Source organism: Kogia breviceps, chromosome 18 (genome assembly GCF_026419965.1).
Source record: "Kogia breviceps isolate mKogBre1 chromosome 18, mKogBre1 haplotype 1, whole genome shotgun sequence".
Classification (NCBI taxonomy): domain Eukaryota; kingdom Metazoa; phylum Chordata; class Mammalia; order Artiodactyla; family Physeteridae; genus Kogia; species Kogia breviceps.
The window spans coordinates 33,110,112-33,132,498 of record NC_081327.1 but is presented as its reverse complement, the minus strand read 5'-3'; positions in this window follow the sequence as shown (position 1 = coordinate 33,132,498).

Sequence of the window (22,387 nt, the reverse complement as noted above, 5' to 3'; positions counted from 1 at the left end):
TCAAAAAGATCTTCCTCCTGAAGCAAAAGTCAAAACTAAATTTTGATACATGGTCTTATAGCTGCTACATTAGATCACTAGCACTTAATGAATAGATCTTTGCCCATTTTTCATGATTCGCTTTAGTTTTCAGGATAGACATTTTCATATTTTCCCTCATACATCCAGTTACATATTTCAGTTCTGGTAGAGGGATGGCACAGCCCACAAACCTTTCACTGAAGAATAATTAACCTTTATTTGGAAAAGTCATTATCTTTGACCCAGTTTGTGGTTTGCTCAAGGATCTTCATAGGTAATGATCATTCAACAAGCCAGAAGGGTAGGTAAATAAATCCTGAAGATCAACGTGATGACAGATGCAAAGTAATCAGTACTTTATACAAATGTTCTATCAATGGATTAATAAATTCAAATAGGATATGAGAATTGTGGCTCTTGTAAGGTAATAAATCATTTGTGTTAATAAAGATGAATATGACTTTAATAAAGATGAAATGAAAGAATAATACTAGATTTTGCTTACTGTGACTTTTACCTACTTCAATCATAAAAATCAGGACTAAAAGAATTCCAAAAGTGACTGTGAAAAGGAGGTAGGAGTGACTCTTCCAACTAAGAGATTCGAAAGCTATAATGGTGTGACTTCTAGATAGCTATGCTCCAAATTATTATGTAAGAAAATAAATAAATAAATAAAGACTACCCCCCCCCCGCTTTACTGCTTAACTGTCAACATCTTTATCAACTCTTTCAGAAATGTGGCAGCATAAATAATTAATTTTTATTATGTTGTTCCTTCTATTCAAAACAATGCTCTATAGAAATTGTGGAATCTACAGTAAAGAACAAGCATTGAAAAACTAAATAGACACCCCTCTCCCCCTCAAGAAAGACACTGTTTTTAAGCCACAATAAAGCATGAAACTATCAGCAAAATTATATAAAGCAACCAATGTGTGTACGTGCATGTACACATATATATATATATTTTTAATGGCCAGACTTCATTAGCCCAGAGAAGGTAAATCCCAGGAGTTACTTTGTGTAATAAAACATTTTTCAAAGTATGCTATATATTAAAACATTTTTAATGTTCCTGAGAGCAAATAACTTTAGAAATGAATGATTTAAACAACATTAACTGCAGAAATTGTAGGAGTGTTCATATACTAAAGAAAAACCATGACTCTCAAAGAGAGGGCAAATCTGAATCAATTCCCTCAAATGAAATCAACCTCTCTTTCTCTCCTTCCCTCCCGTGTTGTACTAGTCAGAGTTCTCCAAAGAAACAGAACTAATAGGATATATATAGATAGATAGATATAAAAGGAGATTTATTAACAGGGATTGACTTACATGGCTATGGAGGCAGAGAAGTTCATGATCTGCCATCTGCAAGCTACAGAACCAGGAAATCCAGTGGTACAATTCAATCTGAGTCGAAAGGCCTGAGAATGGGGGGCTGATACACCATCAGGTGTGAGTCCAAAAGCCTGAGAACCAGGAGCATAAATGTCTAAGGGCAGGAGAAAATGAATGTTTTAGCTCAAGCAGAGAGAATGAATTTGCCCTTCCTCCGCTTTTTTGTTTTATTCAGACGCTCAACAAATTGGATGGTGCCCACCCACATTGGCAAGGGCCATCTGCTTTACTCAGTTCATGAATCTAGTGGTAATCTCTTCTGGAAACAGACACACCCAGAAATAATGATTTAACAACTATTTGGGCATCCCATAGTCCAGTCAAATTGATGCATAAGAGGAAACATCACACTTATAGATCAAGATTAATTTTTGGAAATGTAGTTTCCACCAAACAGTTAACTATTTACCGGAAGAAATAGCTGTATGATTGGGATAAATAGGAAATGACTTGATTTTTTAAAATATTATTGAAATGAATGATATGCCTAGATAGAATGGTGTCTGAAAGACAGAACATCCTTGACTACTATTCTCTGTCTACTTCATCATGGAGACACCTCGGGCCTCATAGTAATAGCTAGTCTAGAATTTTCCTGGTCAATTTTCTGTCATACCAGTAACCAGGAACATAGAATACTTACCTGAATGTTTTGGATATTATTGATAATTTGAGCTATATACTTGTCAATGTGACTAAAAAATTATCCATTTTCTACTTCTCTTAATGCTTTAAACAAAACCTTTGCCCAGAGGTAATAAGCATGGGCTGTCATAAGTAATTCTTTTGCACTTTACTTATTCTACCTCTTATCAATGAGAACTGAACAAAAATAGCTGTATTAACTTAGAAGCTGGGAAGAATTTTTGACTATAGAGAGAGTCTCTAGGATTTATTACTGAGTATCTCTTGTTAGTTTTTTTTTTTTCTTCTAGGAAAATAAAAGAGTGGATGATAATATTTTTATAATCAGTCTTAGACTTCAGTTTTAACTTTTACCAGTACTCTCACACTTAACTGAATTATAAGTGATCTCAAATGTTTTGGCTCAGAAAAAGTTTTTCAGTTAAACCAAATAAATTTCATCTCTGAGATGGGAAGATTGTGAAGTTTGGGCAATGAAGAGTTAAATATTTATAGCAGATCTTTTTTCTGAGATCTCTTCTTTGTAAAGATTTAAGGGTTCTCTGAGAGAGTAATGGTCTCCGATTCCTCCTCTCTCTTTACCGCTTCCTTTTCAAATCTTTGATGTAAGCAAAATAAAAGGAAATGACAGGCTTTCAAGCTATTGTCTTACTACTTTAACACAAGTCCCACACTTCAATTTTTTAAATGATCTCACGTATCTCAGTGCCATGGAATTTCAAACCTGAGCCTCTGCCTTTCAGAAGGTAAGGCCATTCTTTCTTTTTCTTTTATTTTTTTTCCCCTTATCATTTTCCTCCATGCCGTTTTTAACCACACTGCTACGCAGTTACAGTGTGTTCTTTCAATATCTTTACTCTAGCTCCTTCCAGTGGTAAATCACAAATGTGCCGCAGACAGCAGAGATCTGGAATCATTTTGATGTGGCAGGAATGCAGTGGTGAGTAAAGTTTATCCCCGTACTTTACCCAGCTTCTCTTGCTTCTGATTTAAAATTGAAGGTGAAATTCTAATAAAGCCTGAATCTAGATCTCATGTTTATACAGAATGTATAAAGGTACTTGGTTCACTTGGGTGTGGCACTTCTCAACTGTCCACTGTAGGAATTTCTGAGATGAGTGGATGAAAATTTCCAAACCTCAGCAAAAATCCAGCACCACAATTCCATAAAGCACATGATATACACATTTCCACAAACTGAAAGTTCCTTTGGGCTCTAGGGAGAACAGTGCGCTGTAATAATAGCAGCAGGTGTTTTTACTAATGATCTTTTAATGGCATTTTTGATTGTTTTAAATTAAACCCCAAATATTTCTGTTGGAAAAATAAAGGACAAATGGTTTCTAAGGAAAAATAAAGTGTTTTTAAGGATGCATTTTAAAAAGGGAGGAAAAAGGAAACTGTATGTCGTCTCATTAAGCAGAGCAAGTAATGCCTTAATAAAGTCCAACTGGAAGTTTAATAATTGAGAAAAAGTTAAACCATTAGAATAAGAGTTGGTAAACATGGCCGTTGGGAAAAAAAAGTTTAAAAGGTTTAATGAATAAAGAATATCATATCCTACCCTAAACCAATAAAGAACACAATATGTATGTTTATCAGACTACAATAATTTTATTAAATACATGTAAATATATGAAGAATATTAAGGTCTGTTTTCAGTTGTGTAAAGGATTAAGATCTCAGGCAAACCTGATTCATTCTCTAAGAGATGACACTGGATTCACAGTAGCTTTGGATGAAAAAGGAGCTTCACACCGGCACCTTGTGCTTGCCAAGTTAGACTAACCTAGTTCAGGACTAGAGACATGTTGGCATAGAGTCAGGGACACAAGCAGGTAATGTATGATGTTTGATATTTAGCCTATGATGCCACAAAGTCTCACCAAGGCCTATTTGGAGCAACATGAAATAAGAGCCCAAATCCCTCCAATCCAACACATTGATAGAAACAAACATCCCAGGACAAAAGAAACGTTCCAGATTAATTCTTCCAATCTCCCCAGAAAATGTGCTCTCCACTCTCTCCTGTGCTTAGTTTCACTGCTTACCAGAGAACTGGTGAGATGAGCCCTGTCCACGCATCCTTTGTGAAAGCCTTTCAAGCAAAACTGAGCTTGGATCAGGCCATTGTCTTGTGACAATAACAGATTATGCGGTTCTGCTCACCTGTGGCCTCCACCTTTCTTTATGATACTCCAGGACCAACCCACAAAAATTCTATTGTCACAGGAGAGATCCTTCTTGGTCATCAAAATGGTTAACACTTCTGAAATTTAATCAAAACTATACATAGGACCAAGTTAGAACACGAAGTTTCCCCATCACTTATGGGGAAAAGTACCAACTTTACATTGTGGTATCTAGAACCTTCCATAATCTGACCCCTATGCACTCTCAAGCCTCCCCTCCACTCAGTCCTCTCATCCTATATCAATCTCCATCCAAGCTCCAGCAACATTCCACTACTTCTAGTTTCACAAAAAAAGATCAAGAGGCTTTGTATTGATGCACATGCTGTGATAACATACTTGAAATTGATTTCTCCACAGGCTGTGCCTGACAATAGTCTGTGTGCCCCTGAAGACCCTATTTTGATGTGTTTCCTAACCTTCTTCTCCCAGTTTCTCAACAAAACTTTAACAATTATAGGCAAAAAGGATAAGTGGAGGATGGATAGAAGCTGTAGAGGACTCTTTTATCATCTTTGATTGTCTTATCTTCTTCAACTTAAAGTTTGTGTTATTTACCGAATTAAACAAACCTTACTGTATGCCACAGCTCACAGAAGATAAAAGTTTGTTACTCATGTAAAATTTTAAAATGGTATTATTGTTCAAAGGCAACTGGAACCATAATAACTGAGAAAAAGTTAAACCATTATGATAAGAGTCAGTAAACATGACATTGGGATAAAAAGTTCAAAAGATTTATTAAATAAAGAATGTCAAGGGCGTCCCTGGTGGCGCTGTGGTTGAGAATCCGCCCACCGATGCAGGGGACACGGGTTCGTGCCCCGGTCCGGGAAGATCCCACATGCCGCTGAGCGGCTGGGCCCGTGAGCCATGGCCGCTGAGCCTGCGCGTCTGGAGCCTGTGCTCCACAACGGGAGAGGCCACAACAGTGAAAAGCATGCGTAACGCAAAAAAAAAAAAAAAAAAAAATTCTAAAAGAAAGAATATCATATCCCACCTCTAAACCAATAAGGGACACAAAATGTATGTTTATCACACTAAAATATTTTTGTTAATAAATACATGTAAATATATGAAGAATGTTAAGGTCTGTGATCAGTTATGTAAACATACCTTTATCATCAATATAGACCTTTATCTTTATCAATAATGATTCTGGGACCAAGCCCCCTCTCATCTGGCCCTTCCAATACTGTCCACACGTGACTTTCAAGGTTGCTATACTCATCTACATCAAGCTAGAAAAAGGGAGAAAGAGACTAAAGAAGGCACACCTACTTTCTCACAATCTTGGCCCTACACACATCTCTCCTACTCAGATTCTACTGGCAAGAGTTAGTCATATGTCTTCACCTAAATGCCAGTGAACTGGGAAATACAATACCTGGCTGGGCAGCTGATTTCTGCAGCAACTCTAAATTATGAGAGAAGGAATATGAATGGGGAATTGTAATATTACACATAATTCAAATTTTAATTAGTTAAACAGGCAAAAACTATCAGTTTCTCAACAAGTTACACAGAATTGCCATATGATCCAGCAATTCTACTACTAGGTATATACCCAAAAGTTTGAAAACAAAAGTTCAAACAAGAACTTATGTAAAAATGTTAAGAGCAGCACTATTTACAACAGCCAAAGTGTGGAAACAACCCAAATATCCATCAAAGGATGAATTAATAAACAAAATGTGGCACACCCATAATATGGAATATTATTCAGCCATAAAAAGGAATTAACTGCTGACACATGCTACAACATAGATTAACCTTGAAAACACTACGCTAAGTGAAAGAAGCCAGACAGAAAAAGACGTGTATTACATTATTCCATTTATAAGAAATACCAACAGGCAAATGTTTAGAGAAGGAGAGCAGATTTGCAATTGCCAGGAGCTTGAAGAAGGGAGGATTGAGAGTGACTTTTTAGTCTGGGGGCATCTCACCACAATTTAAAAAGAAAGTGTGGCTTACTGAATCAAACCTCAGCCTATAATATTTTATTATATTTAAAGACAAATATTAGCATAAAACCTCAAGCAAAGAAAGTAGTTGCACTCTTCCTCTTTTTTTATTTCTTTGGAATTTCATATTTTTTTCTTCCTTCAATCTAACAAATATTTTTTGAATAACTGTTTGGTTCCAGTCACTGGTCTGTGTGTTCATCCTTTTACCATCCTTACCTAAGGCCTGGAAGAGTTCCAAGGTATATTTAAAGAGGACACAGACCCCGGTAAAGATGGATACCAAGAGAATCTCATCAATCTCCAACATGGTTATGATACTATCTTATAATCCACCACAAATGTTGGGATCCTTAGTCTGTTTTGTCATTAAAGATATCTGACCACTGGAAGACCACTGATGTGTTGATGCTATGGTAATATTGTTTTACAGCAGGTGTAGCATTGACAAATCACACCACACTCAGAGTTCAAAAGTGGCCTCGACAATCTGAATCTTACTGAACATCTGAACACTTCTACTCTCTACTCTGTTTGAGGATTCTGCTATTCTGGACTTTAAAGAAAACAGAGTCATCCCATAACTCTTCATGCAAATGGATGAAAGTGGCATCCTAAATGATACATAAAAGAATTATCAAAATTCTATTTATATTTGGATTTGCATTTTGATCTTTTTCTTTGTTGTCACTGAATATTTCCTTTCCTAATATATTTTAGCTACGTGCAATGGTAAATGTGGTTTATCTTCTCAAATGACAGATGACAAGAAGCAGTCTTCAGTGATCTGACACGTTAAACCAGTTGGATTTAAGGTTACCTGAAAAAAAGTCACATAACCTTAGAACTAGAAGGGCCATTGGGAATAATTTAATTTTTTAAATTAATTTTAATTAAAATAATAATTTAACCCTCTCTGTTTATATATAAGAGCAAACTAAAATCCAGATTTGTGTATTTTTATTCATCATTTATAGAGTGACCATACTTTCTGACTTGGACCTGCTGTCTCAGTATAATTAATAATAATACCTCCTTTTGTTCTCAAAGATCTCCTGGTTTAGAAGATAAATTAGATGTTTATCTAGTCTATATTTCTTTTGGTATTGGGGATCCCTTAGATAATACTATACAAATTCACACCATGTATTCATAAAAATTGCATAGATATACATACATATAACATTGGAGTCAAATGTATCAGCAACTTCAAACTGAGAACCTTTGATATAAATGTCAGAACCAGTAAAACTATATTGATCAATTCCTACGCACTTCTCACGTAGCTAGGTAAGCAGTGTTGCCTATTAAATCTCCACACTCCAATGAGATAGGTCTTTCTACACCCATCAGACAGGAGGCTAGCTAAGAGCTACCATGATGTGAGTAGTAGAATCCGGACTCAGACTCTGGCCTTCTAATCCACTGACCTTTTTACCAAAACAGGTGTAGAATGTAGGGTCCCACAGACTCTTAGTTTATACCCTGGCTGACAATGACTAGCTATGTGACCTCAGGCAAGTTGATTAACTCACTTTGCCTCATTTTTCTAATTTGTAAAATGGAGGTGACAATAGAAGTACCTACCTCTTCCTGATCTGTGAGAATTTAACAAAATAATATACCAGCAGTTCTTGGAAGACTACCTGGAATACAGTAATCCCTCAATAAATGTTAGATATTATTATTAAGCAACATTGCTTCTGTGTAGTTACACAAATATGACTAAGTGAACACAATTACTGTTCAATTACACAATCCAAAAACCAAGAGCTTGGAAATAATGGAGAATATAACAAAGTAGGAAACTAACTTCCCAGTACACAAATATCCTCAAAATACTTTATCCCGTAAAAATCATGATACACATGAGAGACAGTAGAGAGGAGACTGAAGAATGTGAAACTATGAATATGTTTCTAGTTAGGTTCAGTAAACTTCACAGAGCAGTTTTAGAGAAACATATGAAACCAAATACCTTATATATACTATTATCATGCCAATTTTCCTACAAAAACCATCAGTAACTTCAGTGGACTATCAATATTCAAAATCTGATAATGCAATTTCATCCTTTCTTCCTAAAATTATCCCCCATCATGTGGAGGCACACTGTAGTTATATCTTATTCTACAGATTTATTAGTTTCAAGGTACAGTCCTGGAGGTAGATGTCAGGGACTTGAAGTATTCATTGGTAGTAGCTTATTTATTTGTCTACAAATAATGAACTAACACATTTTTTTGGCCAGAGCTAAGTCTCTGTTTAAATATAAGACCAGCTTCCTTATCATAGTCACAGGATGCATAATGGAAAGAAGTGAGATAATGTTCTAGTCAAATTATGTCCTTATATATTCATACAAAGTCTTCATTTTCTTCAAATGCCAGAATGTGACTTTGAAATTTTTTTTCTCAGTTGGGACTCTTATTTGTAATAACACAAGCTGAAATTTAAACTGCTTGGGCTAAAAAGGGGCTTTACTGATGGACACAATGACTTTGAGGAAACTAGGAAGTGCTAATATCTTTTTCTATGTTATTTCTACCTCTCTCCTGCACTTGCTTCATTCTTCTCTGAAAAATTTTCTCCTCAAATTATCTAGTATAACAATGAAAACACCTCCTAATTCCTATTTCATATTATAATATACTTTCCTCAAAACGAATTCCTATGAAAGAAAAATTCTACTAATGTTAGCAACCACAATAAATAAGTAGATGGAGATAAGGGAGAGGGACAGTTTCCAGAACAACATGATTAAAGAAATCTTTTAAAAATTCATTTCTACTACAGATTTCTTTGAAATGCTTTATTTCATACACAATTGACCACAATAATAGTTGACTCCATGCCTAAGAGTTAATTACAACTTCCTCTTCTTTGAAATCTTTTGCACCTGATAGAAAATGTACATTCTTTAATTTCATTCTGTGTCTCATTCATAGGAAATCATACTCTTAATAAAGAATGTTATCATATAAATTGTAAACAGTTGTCCAAAATGAAGAATCCTAGTGATTAAACACAAATTAAAACAGCAGGTCAAGTGAGCTGAACGCTTGAACGCTTTGTAAAAAAAGGAGGGTGTCTCCTAGGGAAAGTTTTATCTAAATAGGAGGTGATGAGGAAAGACAATTGTGAGATCCTGAGAACTCTGCAACCTAATCATTCTTGCTCTTTGCTTCCCAAATCCTGAAAGGATATGGTGATTCATCAAGCAAGATTAAAAATAAAATTTTAAATAATAAGATGTATCTTTGGGTATGGTGTTCCAATAAACGTTAGTGTTCCCTGGAATCCACATTAAACAGACTACTATGTAACACCAATTCATCCAAGAGTTTTCATCTCCTCATGAGCAGGCAGAAGAATAAGCTAACAACTCCCTAAAAGTAGTTCCTGCCAGAAGAGAGAAAGGAACAAAGCGTGAGGGGAGGAGGTGTGGGAATGAGCATTTCAGTCTTTGGATGTTGAGCAGGTCTTCACAGAAAAGGTCATGATGTGCCGGCAAGTTCCTTGTAATAGAAAGTTGCTACGAAAACAAGGCAGTAAGATTCAATCATGTAGGAAGAATACCAAGAAGGTCTGAAAGGACTTGCTTGGCTTGCTTGAGAAATGTCTGGTTGGGGCGGGCAGAGTCCAGCATGTAAGAAATAGGATAGTAACCGTAGATAAATAAAGGAAAGTTTTTTTTACTTATTCAGTTTTCATTATATTCATCTAACAAATATTCATGTGGTGCCTCCCCTTCCAGGCACAGAGTTAGTCCTTAAAAATACAATGGTGAAGAAGGCTCAGCTCACAACATGGTAGGAGAACAAGAGAGGCACATAAATAGCCATTGTCCAATGTGTTTGTGCTGGTAGTAGAGAAAGACATGACAATCTACAAGGTACAGAGAAAGGGGCTACAAACCCAACCTCAGATCAGGCTGCACTTCAAGGAAACATGTGATCTGGGCTTTGAAGGAAGATTCAGCTCTCACTGGTCCAGCGGAGCGCCTTGCTGAAAGACCAGGAGTCTCTTCTATATTTGACATTTCACACTTAAAAATGCAAACTGATGGGCCAAGCGACCTGGATTGGACCCACAGGCAGTAGTATGCCAACCCCTGTGCTAGAAAATCACTAATGTGTTTTATTTTTTATCTTAGGTAAGACACACCACTTACACATACTCACACATACAACTATATGTGTATGTTTCAAACATAGGTTATAAATAATTCTGAACTTTCATTAATAAGAAAAAATATGATTTGCATTTCAATTTCATGACCACCTACTAAAACTGTGTAAAACATGACAACACAAGTGCCTTAAAAATATTCAGTTTGAGAACTGCCAGTTTAAATAAAACAAAAATAGAAGAGCTTGTCTTATTGTTTCTCTTATTCTCACAATAAAAGTTTTATTTAAAAAAAAACCACATAAATTTATTATCAAATAGTTAAATACTTGAAAGACAGTAAGCTGATTCCTTCAGGAAGAATTAGCTGAACCGTGTGCCCCTTCACAGCCCCTAAGTCTCATGGAGTTCTAAATCACTTGAGTTGAAGAAATATTTCAAGCGAAATATCAGGGCTCCAGAGCAAAGACTTTAGAATTTTATGTACCATATCCTGCACGGTTTATTTCCTATGCCTAAAGAAATCAATAATTACTGGACTTGGCTTCCTTTCTCTTACTCTATTTAGGTTTTCTGTTTATTCAACAGATATGTAACTCAGCACTCTATATCTAGGGCCTAGCAGAGTGCCTGGCGTATGGTAAAATGTAAATAAGCCATTTCTGGTCCCTTCTCTAACGGAAGTTACATTTTAGTGAGGGGGTAGGGAGAGATGACAGGCAAGTAACAAGAGAGCAAATAATTCAAAAACTTTAGGATGAACTTTGATCTAAAGGAAACAACAAGGTGCAGTGCTAGACGATTACAGGGCATGTAATCCTTTGGATACAAGGTTTCTTCAGGGAGTTGGCATTCAGATTGGACCCTGAGGACTGAGAAGCAGGCAGGCAGGAAAACCACACAGGGAAATTGTTCCAAAATAAGGAACAGCAAGAACAGTTCAGAGACAAGATTCTCTACGCTCAAGAAACTGTCAGAAAGTCACGTGGCCTGAGCAGAGTCAGCAAGGGAGCGAATGCATAAGATGGGGTAAATAAACAAAGCCTAGAGAACATGGGAAGTAATTCAAACACAATTCTGGGAAATTTGAATGCCATTTTAAAAGCAATCGGAAACCACTGAAGCGCATTTAAGCACCTTCAAGAGTTACCGTTGTGAAACATAATGATTATTGATCAAAAAATTAAGAGTGCATTTAAACATAGTAGTTTGCTTTTTTTAAAAAAATTACTCTTTCTAGTAAGTCTAATGAATGAAATAGTACTTAGAATAACCCTTGGTTTTACTGTGGACTCTGTATGCGTATGAACACCCATGACGGACAACTCTGAAATCTGTGCCCACATGCCTCTCGAGGCTGTCATAATTTTAGTAGTCGCCACGGTGATTTAACAACCCTTACCAAAGTGAAAAAGACGTCGTCATCCCCCGTGATTTCCGTGCTCTCAACACGGACAGTGTTAGGCAGGGGGAAACAATCCCCAGTTTAGAATCGTCATGCAGATCTTAGCCCCTCTTGGAATCTATGATGTTGGTTGTTTTCCCGCCTCCAGACATTAGCACTCACTCTTTTGAGCAGCCTTTCTGACTGTAATTATAATGACCACAAGCTGCTAGCATATAAGGTCAAGGCTACGCAAGAAACTAGTTTCTCCCACTCTTTCAGGTGTTCCCAGTATAACGTCGTTCATTCATTCCTTCAACAACAATTTCAGGGTGCTGTTCTAGCTGCTGAAAGTTGAGATTAAAGCAAACAAAATCCTTATTTTCATGGAGTTTATGTGCTAGTTTGGTAGGAATTATATTTCCACATAAATATCTCACACTTGATTAAATAACAACCTCCTGACAGTTATTAGTCAGCTCTCTTTTTCTTAAAAATAAAATTGTTTTCTAGGATCCAAGCACTCAGCTCAAATTAGATCTGCCTGTGCCTCCAAACTGAAAAGGGGGACAAAGTTCTAAGGTTTCTGATCTTAAGGCTAAGGGTTCTGGGTCTAACACATCTGGAAAGATGATACAATCATCTAGCCAATTTCAATGCAGTCTTTTTACAAATAGGCAAACTGAGATTATGAGATTCTTTATTAAATTTACACACCAAGATGGTAACTTTGAATCAAGAAGTTAGCCCTCCAGAACTATTACCACCTCTTTTTTTTTTTTTTTGCAGTACGCGGGCCTCTCACTGTTGTGGCCTCTCCCGTTGCGGAGCACAGGCTCCCGACGCGCAGGCTCAGCGGCCATGGCTCACGGGCCCAGCCGCGCCGCGGCATGTGGGATCTTCCCGGACCGCGGCACGAACCCGCGTCCCCTGCATCGGCAGGCGGACTCTCAACCACCGCGCCACCAGGGAAGCCCCCCACCACTTCTTAAAGGAAGCTCTTGGAATCCCCTCATTTTACAGACAAAGGGGGGAAGCTCAGAGAAGTACGGTGACTTGTCCAAAGGCATACATGTTTAAAGGAACACAGCTAGAAATATGACCCAACTTCTCTTATTATCAGTCCAATCCTCTTTCCACTGAACCAAAAGATCATCTTTATATAGGTGCTTATTTTGCAATACGATCCCTTCACCATGAAGTTTATTAACTTACACTGAAGGAATTGCATGGGATTCATCCCTGAGAATGTCAACTTCTCTTGAAGTATTGTAATAATTTTAAAAGATGGTCATAAAAACTGATGTAAACAGGAAAAGAAATGTTAACTCCAGTAAACAGAAGGCTGAAGGGATGACTGAACGGCTAATACTGAGAAGCTCATCTTACTGGCTGCCAATCAGCATTAATTACAATTAATCTATATGATTTAAATAATAATGTGTTTTAATAAACAAGTGCTGTCCTCTACTTAGGAATAACAACGCTAACAGTAATAGAAAACAGAGCACTAAAACCTATATGTGTATTATTTCATTTAAAGGTATTTTAAAAGAAAACTGCTATTCACTCATCAAGAGAACAGATATTTTTCCCAGCCATAAAGGTCAGATGCATTTTGATTCCTACACATTCACAGACAGAAAACCAGGCATATGCTCAGAGACAGGCTCAATACAAATTGAGATATTTAATTCATGTCACAGGCTGTACCCTTAATCCCGGACAGCCTAAGAGCTGGCTTCCTTAGCACCAAAGCATCGAGTGTATAAAGCGGAGTACATGACAAGAGACAGGCAGCAAAAAGCAGGAGGCTGAAGATCATCAAACCCACTTGATATTTCAGGTTCTACCTGAAAATGTACACGGGTGTAGTCAGTGCCGATGCTTAGTGTCCACGGGTGGGGCAAAGGCCAATGTGACTATAACACACCTCTTCCATAAAATCCAAACTCTAGACTCTTGAGGTCCCTACAATTTGGCCAGATTATTGAAAAAAGCGATCTGTGCAATGGATTTATTACTGTAGTGTTTCTGAGAGAATTTTACACACAATGTACTGTGAATCCCCAGGAGTGGGATATGCTATGCAGTTTCCACAACTTATGTGAAATAGATTCCTTTCGTTTTATGACACATCTTAAGAAGTAGGGTGTTTTATGGATCCTTAAAGGATATGTGGACATAATAAATTCAACAAGCCTTCAAACACTAAATGCTCACAACGTTCCAGGCAATGTGCCGTGTGACAGAGGATTTGTCAATCAATTAATACACTAATCAACGAGGAGGGCAGGAGCAGAAAAAGTTCGGTAATACTCTTTGGCATCGATGGGCCAGAGCTGAATCCCAAGTACTGATACTCGGGGACAAACCCACTGCCCTTTCCTCCATCTCTTACCTGCGTGTAAGGTAATTTCTTCCTTTTACAGGAAGTTAGTATCATTGAAGGGAAATCTAATTTCTGAGGCAAGCAGAGGCCTCCTACATTCTAATGCAAAGACTGGCAGTTGTCTGAAGAAGGAAGCCTTTGGTCTTTCTGGTTGTAAGTTTCAAAGAGCTTGATTAGATATGACAACATTGTTATTGGTCAAGGGAATTGTAGGGACTCTGTGCGCAAACAGAAACATTCTAACTGTGCTGACCACCTCCAACACTGATTTCTGGGCTTTGGGGCTTTAGGTGTTTATGCTCCCACCCTTGCTGGTCTAAGTTTTAGCTGCACAACTGCAGCATCAGCCAACACCAGGAGGCTTGTTAGAAATGCAGATTTCAGGCCATCATAAAACCGACTCAATCAGAATCTGCATTTTCACAAGATCCCCATGTGATACGATGTACATTGAAGCTTAAGAAACCCAGCTTCATGTGACATTTGTAGGGGTTTCTGAGAAGACTCTTCTTTAGAGAGCAACATTTCACCCTTAAGAGCTACATACATGACCTTTGGCAGGGAAGAGTGGTCAGGATTTGGATCTAGGTTTGCCTGACTTCCAAACCTCTGTGCTTCTCACTATGAAATGCTGTTGCCCGCTACTTAGTATCTAAACTCTTGAGCCTTTTCTCTCCCATTTGTGAGATGAGGACAATCATATCCAACTCATGGAATTTGTGGTGAAATTCCTGAGATAATATATAAAGTGCCTCATCCGATGCTTTCTTGGTAAATAGTGGTTATTGCTAATGATAAAAAAGAAAGGTGGTGATTAAAAAAAAAAGGTGAGGAGAAGAAGAAAGAGGAAGAGGAGGAGGAGGAGGGGGAAGAGGAAGAGGAAGGGGAAGAAGTAAAACAGTGATGTGTCTTAGAGGCAACTGGGAAACACAGCTGTCTTGAAGTGAGCCTCGGACTGGTGTTGAAAGTAAAGGTAAGGAACAAGGAAAATAAGCAATGAAAAGATAACATGTCCCTACCTCTACCACTCTAACCATACTCTTCCTACAAAATCTCATGTCTTTTCTTTGTGTGACGTGGAAGGAAAGCTCAAAACAACTTTAGCTCGGTAAGTGGCTCCTAGGAAGGCAGAGAGTAAAGCAAGCACAGCCCACTATATCCAAGGAAAGCTGTCAATCTGGACTGAAGTAGGCATTTCAAGAAGATGCTACATAAGGAGAATTAGCAGCCCCTCCTGCAACCTACAGGCAAAGATGTCCCAGGCATCGTTGAGAGGGTATACAAGGAAGCAAGATGTACTGATCATAATTCTCCTTCCAAGAGGCAGAAATCCAGTGTAAAACAGACTAAGCAAAAAAGGGGCTTTTATTAAAAGGAAAGTGACCGATGACATGGTTTTAATCTGATTCAAAATCTCCCCAGAGGTAATCAACCATGCCTTTTCCTGGGATGCCCCCAGTTTTGGCACTGAAATTCCCACATCCCAGAAAATCCCTCAGTCCTAGGCAAACTGGAACAGTTGGTCACTGTAGCTCAGTTTTTTAATACTGACCTATTCTAATTCAGTATATGAAAAACACTGCTCTTAACTATTTTAAACTGGCTTATTATAAAAATAATTCAAACCCTTCTATCTACTATCTGTTTATATATTTATATCTCTTTCTCTCTCACTCTCTTTAAGATTATTTCCTTAAGGAAAACAAACACCAGCACAAATCTAGAGACCAAACCAATGAGCTAATTGGGGGAGAGCAATGTTATAACTTAGACACATTTACACCATGTTTTTATTATTTTCCTGTTAGTTGCAACCCTCATAACTTTCAGGGACGAACACCAAGACCAACCTGAAAATCTTCTAGCAGGTGCAGAACAAAAATATCAGGCTAGAACAAATAAGCAATTCTGGTCTGGGAATGCAGTCTGGGATTTGCCCTTTCAAAGGGCAGCAGTCTAACAGCTTGTTAGTTAGCCTTTTTAAAGGCCAGCAACCAAGAAAGTAGACCACTAGGTGTGGGTCACTCCACAGAAAACAAGCCATGTTCCTATGGCTGTTTGCAATGCAACAAGAAGCTGGTCCAGGAGTAAAGCCAGTTACTTTCAGTCAGGGGCACCAGAATGGAATTCCAAAATATTGTTGCAACTCTAGAAATGCCTGACCTACGAGCACCTTTTTAGGATTATATTGCAAGGAAATAAGCTAAATAACCAAGAAAAAGATTTATGTACAAAAATGGTAATTTCAGGGTTATTTAGAAATGTCTATGAATACACATACATAGGCATTTTTAGCCACAACAGAACGATTACATAAACAAAAGAATGCCTATATAATGGCTAAGACAGAAATAAAAGTAACAACAGTTGGACATGGTAGTAAGCTCCATGCCTTAGATAGCCTATCTCATTTAATCCTTACAATAACTCATTTAGGTAGGCACTTTTTCCACCCTCACTTTATTCATTAGAAGATAGAGGCTTAAAGAGACTCAAATGAATCGCTCACAGTCACACAGCCCATAAGTTGCAGAAGGAGGATGCATACCAAGATCTGTTGGACCCCGAGCCCCAATGTATCTGCTCTGCAACACTGTAAAGTAAAACATTCCAAATATGCATACAAAGTAAAACGAAGATTTTTCATCCTTCTCAATAAGAGTAGCATCTGTTCTAGCCCAAACTCTATGTATATTTTAGCAGGATGCATTTGGGTCCTGGAGATAATTATTTCTTTGTATTAAACATAGTATTTGAGCAACAACAATGACTAAAAGCCATATATCTGAATAGTAAATATTTTAGCTGAATTAATCTAAAATAGCTGTCTACAATGATGAATTTCCAAACCTAATTTTTACAGCTTCTAACTCCTCTGCCCTGCAGAGGAATGTGCCTGTAGACTTTATTTTACTTTCCACTTATCCTCTGTTTAGAGGATGTATTATCTTTAAATAAGAAGGCAAATGTTATCTGAGCAAAGGCTAGGGACACATTCTGTGCCCTTAATACAAATAATTTTAAGCAATTTGACAGATAGAGTGCCATTACATCATTTTAGATACTAATGGGCATAATAACTCTTCAGCTTCGTGCTGAAAGAGAGCTCTAAAGTGAGACAACTGAATGAAAAGAAAACGTCAAGTTATTTATGGATTCCATTGCTATTTTATGACACCTAGAAGGAAGGTGGTCCCTTTGTGGAACTATATGTCTAGTTTTTACTGAACAGCATCTTCTTCCACATCTTCAGGAAACCTACCCAGATTTTCCTTGGAAACCATCCTTTTTCATATTAATGCACAGGGCTCAGTGAGGCTGATACATCCTCAGCCTAAGAGGTAACCGTGAATAAACAGAAATAGAGACGCAGACGAAGAGAACAGACATGTGGTCACAGGGTGGGGGGTGGGAGAAGGTGGGATGAATTGGGAGATTAGGAACGACATATATACACTACCTTGCTCGGTACGATAGCCAGTGGGAACATGCTATAAAGCACAGGGAGCTCAGCTCGGTGCTCTGTGACAACCTAGATGTGTTGGATGGGAGGGTGGGAGGGAGGTCCAAGAGGGAGGGGATATAGATACGCATATAGCTGACTCACTTCATTGTACAGGAGAAACTAACACAACATTGTAAAGCAATTATACTCCAATAAAAAAAAAAAAATTTAAGCCAACATAATCAGAGCCTCACATCCCCCCGCCACAGATAATTGGGGATATATACTTGACATGTGGCAAGCCACTCAGAGCCAATGAGACTCAATTCTGGGACCTATGCTAAAACATTTAGGAAAGAGAAGATATTACTCCTCAGAGCTTGCTAAATGTATAGGAGAGTTTGGAGCTGCTGCAGTGCCTTGTCTCAAAGAGCTTACTGTCCATACAGTTCCCTCTATGGCATGTGTCTAACAAGAGAAATCCTGGTCACAGTAGAAGGAATATCTTATCAATTTAATAATCCAATTCAGTAACAATAAGAATTAAAATAAAGTTATACTTTGAGGGGAAAAACTACCCTTTAAACAATATAAATTATCAATTTATCAATAAATATTCAAACTAGAGATTTTCTTTTTTATCATTGCTCTGTCATGTAAAATCCCTAGTGAATTAACAAAACAAGCATCAAAATCCTTTTTTATCTTTCTCCCTGGCATCCACACTAGATTGTATTTATAAATCTGAAAACTCATTTTGCATAGAAGTTGTCAAGTGTTTGCATTGATCTGCAGACTTAACTCAAAAGTTGTTTCGGGGTTTTTTTTGTAAAAGCAAAACTAGAGACACAGAAGGGCATTAGAGGTCATCTAGCCCTTCGGGAAATTTGACCAAGTCTCACAGTTAACTGATGCAAAGAAAATCCGGTCTTTATATCTGCAAGCCAGTGTTCTACCTATAATATTACAAAACATTTTATCCTATCACTGAAGCAGTCATCTTAAATTAAAGATACCACCTACACAAAAAACATACATTGTGCATGTGTTTTAATTTTTGTAAAACACACAGTCCTATCATGTACTTGGATGCCTTCTTGAGGTAGAACGTGTTCCCCTCTGCTTGCAACACACATCATTCTTCTCTCCTTGGAGAACTATGAGTCTTATTTTGGATTTCAACTCAAATTTTGCTCCTTCCTCTAACTCTTGCCAATAAAACATGTTCATCTGTTATATATAATGTTTTGTGCAACAGCTATTTATGGATGGGCATGTCTTCCTACTTAGTAATGCAAACCAGTGTATGGAACATAGTAAGCTCTGTACATTTGTTACCTATTAAGAATAATATGCTATAATTACTATATGTTAGGAACTATTCTAAATAATATAAATACACACAGTAATTGCATTTAATCTTCATTATAGGAACTGTTATCAACATCCCCATTTTATAAGCATGAAAACTGACACACGGATTATGGAGCTAGTAAGAAGCAGAGCTGACATTTAAGCCCAAAATATCCAGTCCCACTGTCCATGATTTTGCTGCTATAATATAATGTCTCAATGCATACTTTTTAGTGCATCATGTGATATCCAGTTCGAGATCATGAAATTTATTGCGCATAATACAGATAATGAATTCAATGCAAAAAGAAGTTGACCTGTATAGGAAATCTCTTATATATTCTCTGAGAAGTTTGAATGTTTAGTTGGCATACAGTTATTCATACTAGCTGACCAATCACTGTTTGTCAGACAATGGATTCATGAATAAACAAATGAAACCCACAAAAGCTATATAAATTGAAAAAAGAATGCTAAAAAGTCATTTAAAATCATGCCTGAAAAAATAACTGTTACATTATCAAAATTTCAAAATTCTTTGCTTTTGTAGTTGCTGTGCATTATTTGCACGGGAAAATGAGATCACAAAATGTCAGAAGGTTACAAAAATGTAAGTCCTGGGCTTCCCTGGTGGCGCAGTGGTTGAGAACCCGCCTGCCGATGCAGGGGACACGGGTTCGTGCCCTGGTCCGGGAAGATCCCACATGCCGTGGAGCAGCTGGGCTTGTGAGCCAGGGCCGCTGAGCCAGCGCATCCGGAGCCTGCGCTCCCCAACGGGAGAGGCCACAACAGTGAGAAGCCCGCGTATCGCAAAAAAAAAAAAAAAAAAATGTAAGTCCTGAAGCTAATTCTTTGCATCATGAGGTTAGAAAAGTTCCTTATTTTTTTGCACTTTAAATATTTAATCTTCTCCTTAAAAATATCTCATCGGTCTAGCATAAATCCATGCTGAAATGGTACACTAAAAAGTATGTCGATACAATATTAAGTGTTCATATCATTTCTTTAGATATCATTCAATGAGCTTTTTATACATACAATTTTCTGATTAAAATTAAGCTGATTAAAAATAAATTAAAAGCAAATATAACAGATTATTTATACATATAAATTATTTAATATAAATAATAAAAATATAAATTATACATTATTTATACATGTTTACTTTTTATAAATTAAAAGTAAACATAACAGATTATTTTCTGTCATGGTCTTGATTCAGAGGTAGAAATGGGAATGCCTTATTTTGTTCAAGCTGATGCTTTCCATACTGGTGGAACCTTTATAATTAGATGCAGCAATTGGGGGTTTTCGGTTTATTGAACTGCAGGCAGGGGGACCACTAATGGTTATTTGAATCAGAAAACATTTTTAATACCCAGATGTGAACTTTCATGGTTGTGACCAAAACCAAATAGCTGACACCTTCATGCCCGCAACATCCCAGGTAGAGATATTAGTCAATGATTTCAGGGATTGATGTAAAGTTGCTGGGTTATATGTGGAGTCAAAGCAAGGATTTTACTTTAAAGTCATGGAAAAAAAATTTTTAAGCTTTACATACACTCTTGCCCTTGGATGCACACATGTAGACAGACACACTCTCATAGACCTTAAAATTTAAAAATCTGTGCACTCTTCTGTCACACTGATAACTATAGATCTCTGTCAATATTACAAAGACTGAAACACTGGGAACAATATATTCCAGGTCAAAAATAATTGCTCTTTGGATGGTCACTGGGAGTTAGAAACTTGCCTGCTATAGCAAGTCGCATTTATCTCTAAAGTATGACTGTGAGTATGACACTTGGAAAGTCAATTTGACACAATAAAACTTGTTTCTGGAAGTATACAAGTATATCAAATTATGGCAAATCAGCTTGAATCCATATACCTCATATCATTTTTCCCCAGAGGCTATTTTATTTTCCAAAATAATTTCTTTCCGTTCATTCACTGACATAAATGTAGCACATGTTTTGGTGGTTCTTGTTATTGCTGTTGATGTTTCATCCCAAGTGATGTATCTTAACATTAGAATTTTAAAAACCAATGGAATTTATTGGCAGAATATCACAGATATTTAGAATCATAGGGAACTTTATTGATTATGAAGTTCAACCTCTCTACACACTGGTTTGGTTTTGCAAAGTCTCTGCAATCACACTTTAAAAACAAGAGTAAGCATGTTCTTTAGAGGTTAAAGTACTGTGTCAAGAATTCATAACCCTCCCCCTTCTTCTCTTAAGTTAAATAATATTCAGCATTAAGATGGACTGGATGAATGCCCTCCCAGCAGAGCAATTAGGATGATAAAAACCGTCCTCTTCCCTGATGACAGTCATGGTCTCAAGTTTCAACGGTTCCTGTGGCCTAATTACTGCCAAGAAGAGGTCCGTATCCACCCTGCCAAGATTAATATTGCGGTTTTGGGTAGACATTCTTCACAACCTGAGCAGGCATCCTTAGCTGCCTCATCCAGCCTGTGAATCGGTGCAGTCTTAGGAGGGTCCCAGTCTACTGTGCGGCTTAGAGAAAAAGGATGGCGTTCATATATTCGTGACACCAAACAGACACACACAGTGACCATGCATGTTAATGTTTAACAACCAGCTCTCCAGAAGGACGTGGGGAGACAAAGTGGGGAAGTTGAAAGGGAGAAAAGATTTTGTGGTGTTTGCCAATTTCTGTGTTGTATAAACTTTTTTAAAATTCATTTTTGTGGAGTATCGTATACCTCTACCAGCCTATTTCAAGCTACCAACATGGTATCTATGGGTCTGCAGAACAAGTAGCTCTGTGAGCCAGTGCAAGCTAAATATACATCAAATAAGTCCGTAAATAAAATGGACCACTGTAGAAGGGCTATAAAGAAAAGACTGCTCAAATATTAGTTCAAGGAAACCTATAATAAGAGTATTTTTCCTTGACGGGGAAGTCGGTGGAGGAGTAGCAAATGCTACTGTTCTTTCCCACCTCCTTCCCAACCTCCAAACACACATCCTGTCCCACAGGCACTCACCACTTCGTTACATGCTAATAGCCCGCTACTGCAAACACCTGCGACTTTCCAGCTAAGGGATTTCTCTCAGCCCACACGTGGGGCACACAAGGAGTGCCAGAGACTTAATGCTCTTGAGAACAGCCTCCAGACCATGACAGACAAGAGCAGGAGGGTAAACATTCCAGTTTCATTGTCCTCAGGTGGGACAACTCTGAAATGTGTTCCACACCATCTCCCAGGAGGGCCCAGCAGTCTTGAGCCTCAGCTGCCCATCGATGAAACCTGCTCATTAACGCTCCTTCCCTTCACGGTGAGCCTTGTACCCTCTCCTAGTAGTTCTTCCTAGAATCACCTCCCAATTAAACTACTTGCGCTCCAAGTCTTTGTTTCTGAGACTGCTCTATGGACAATGAGCCCAACACTGTAATCTTTTCTAAAGAAAAAGA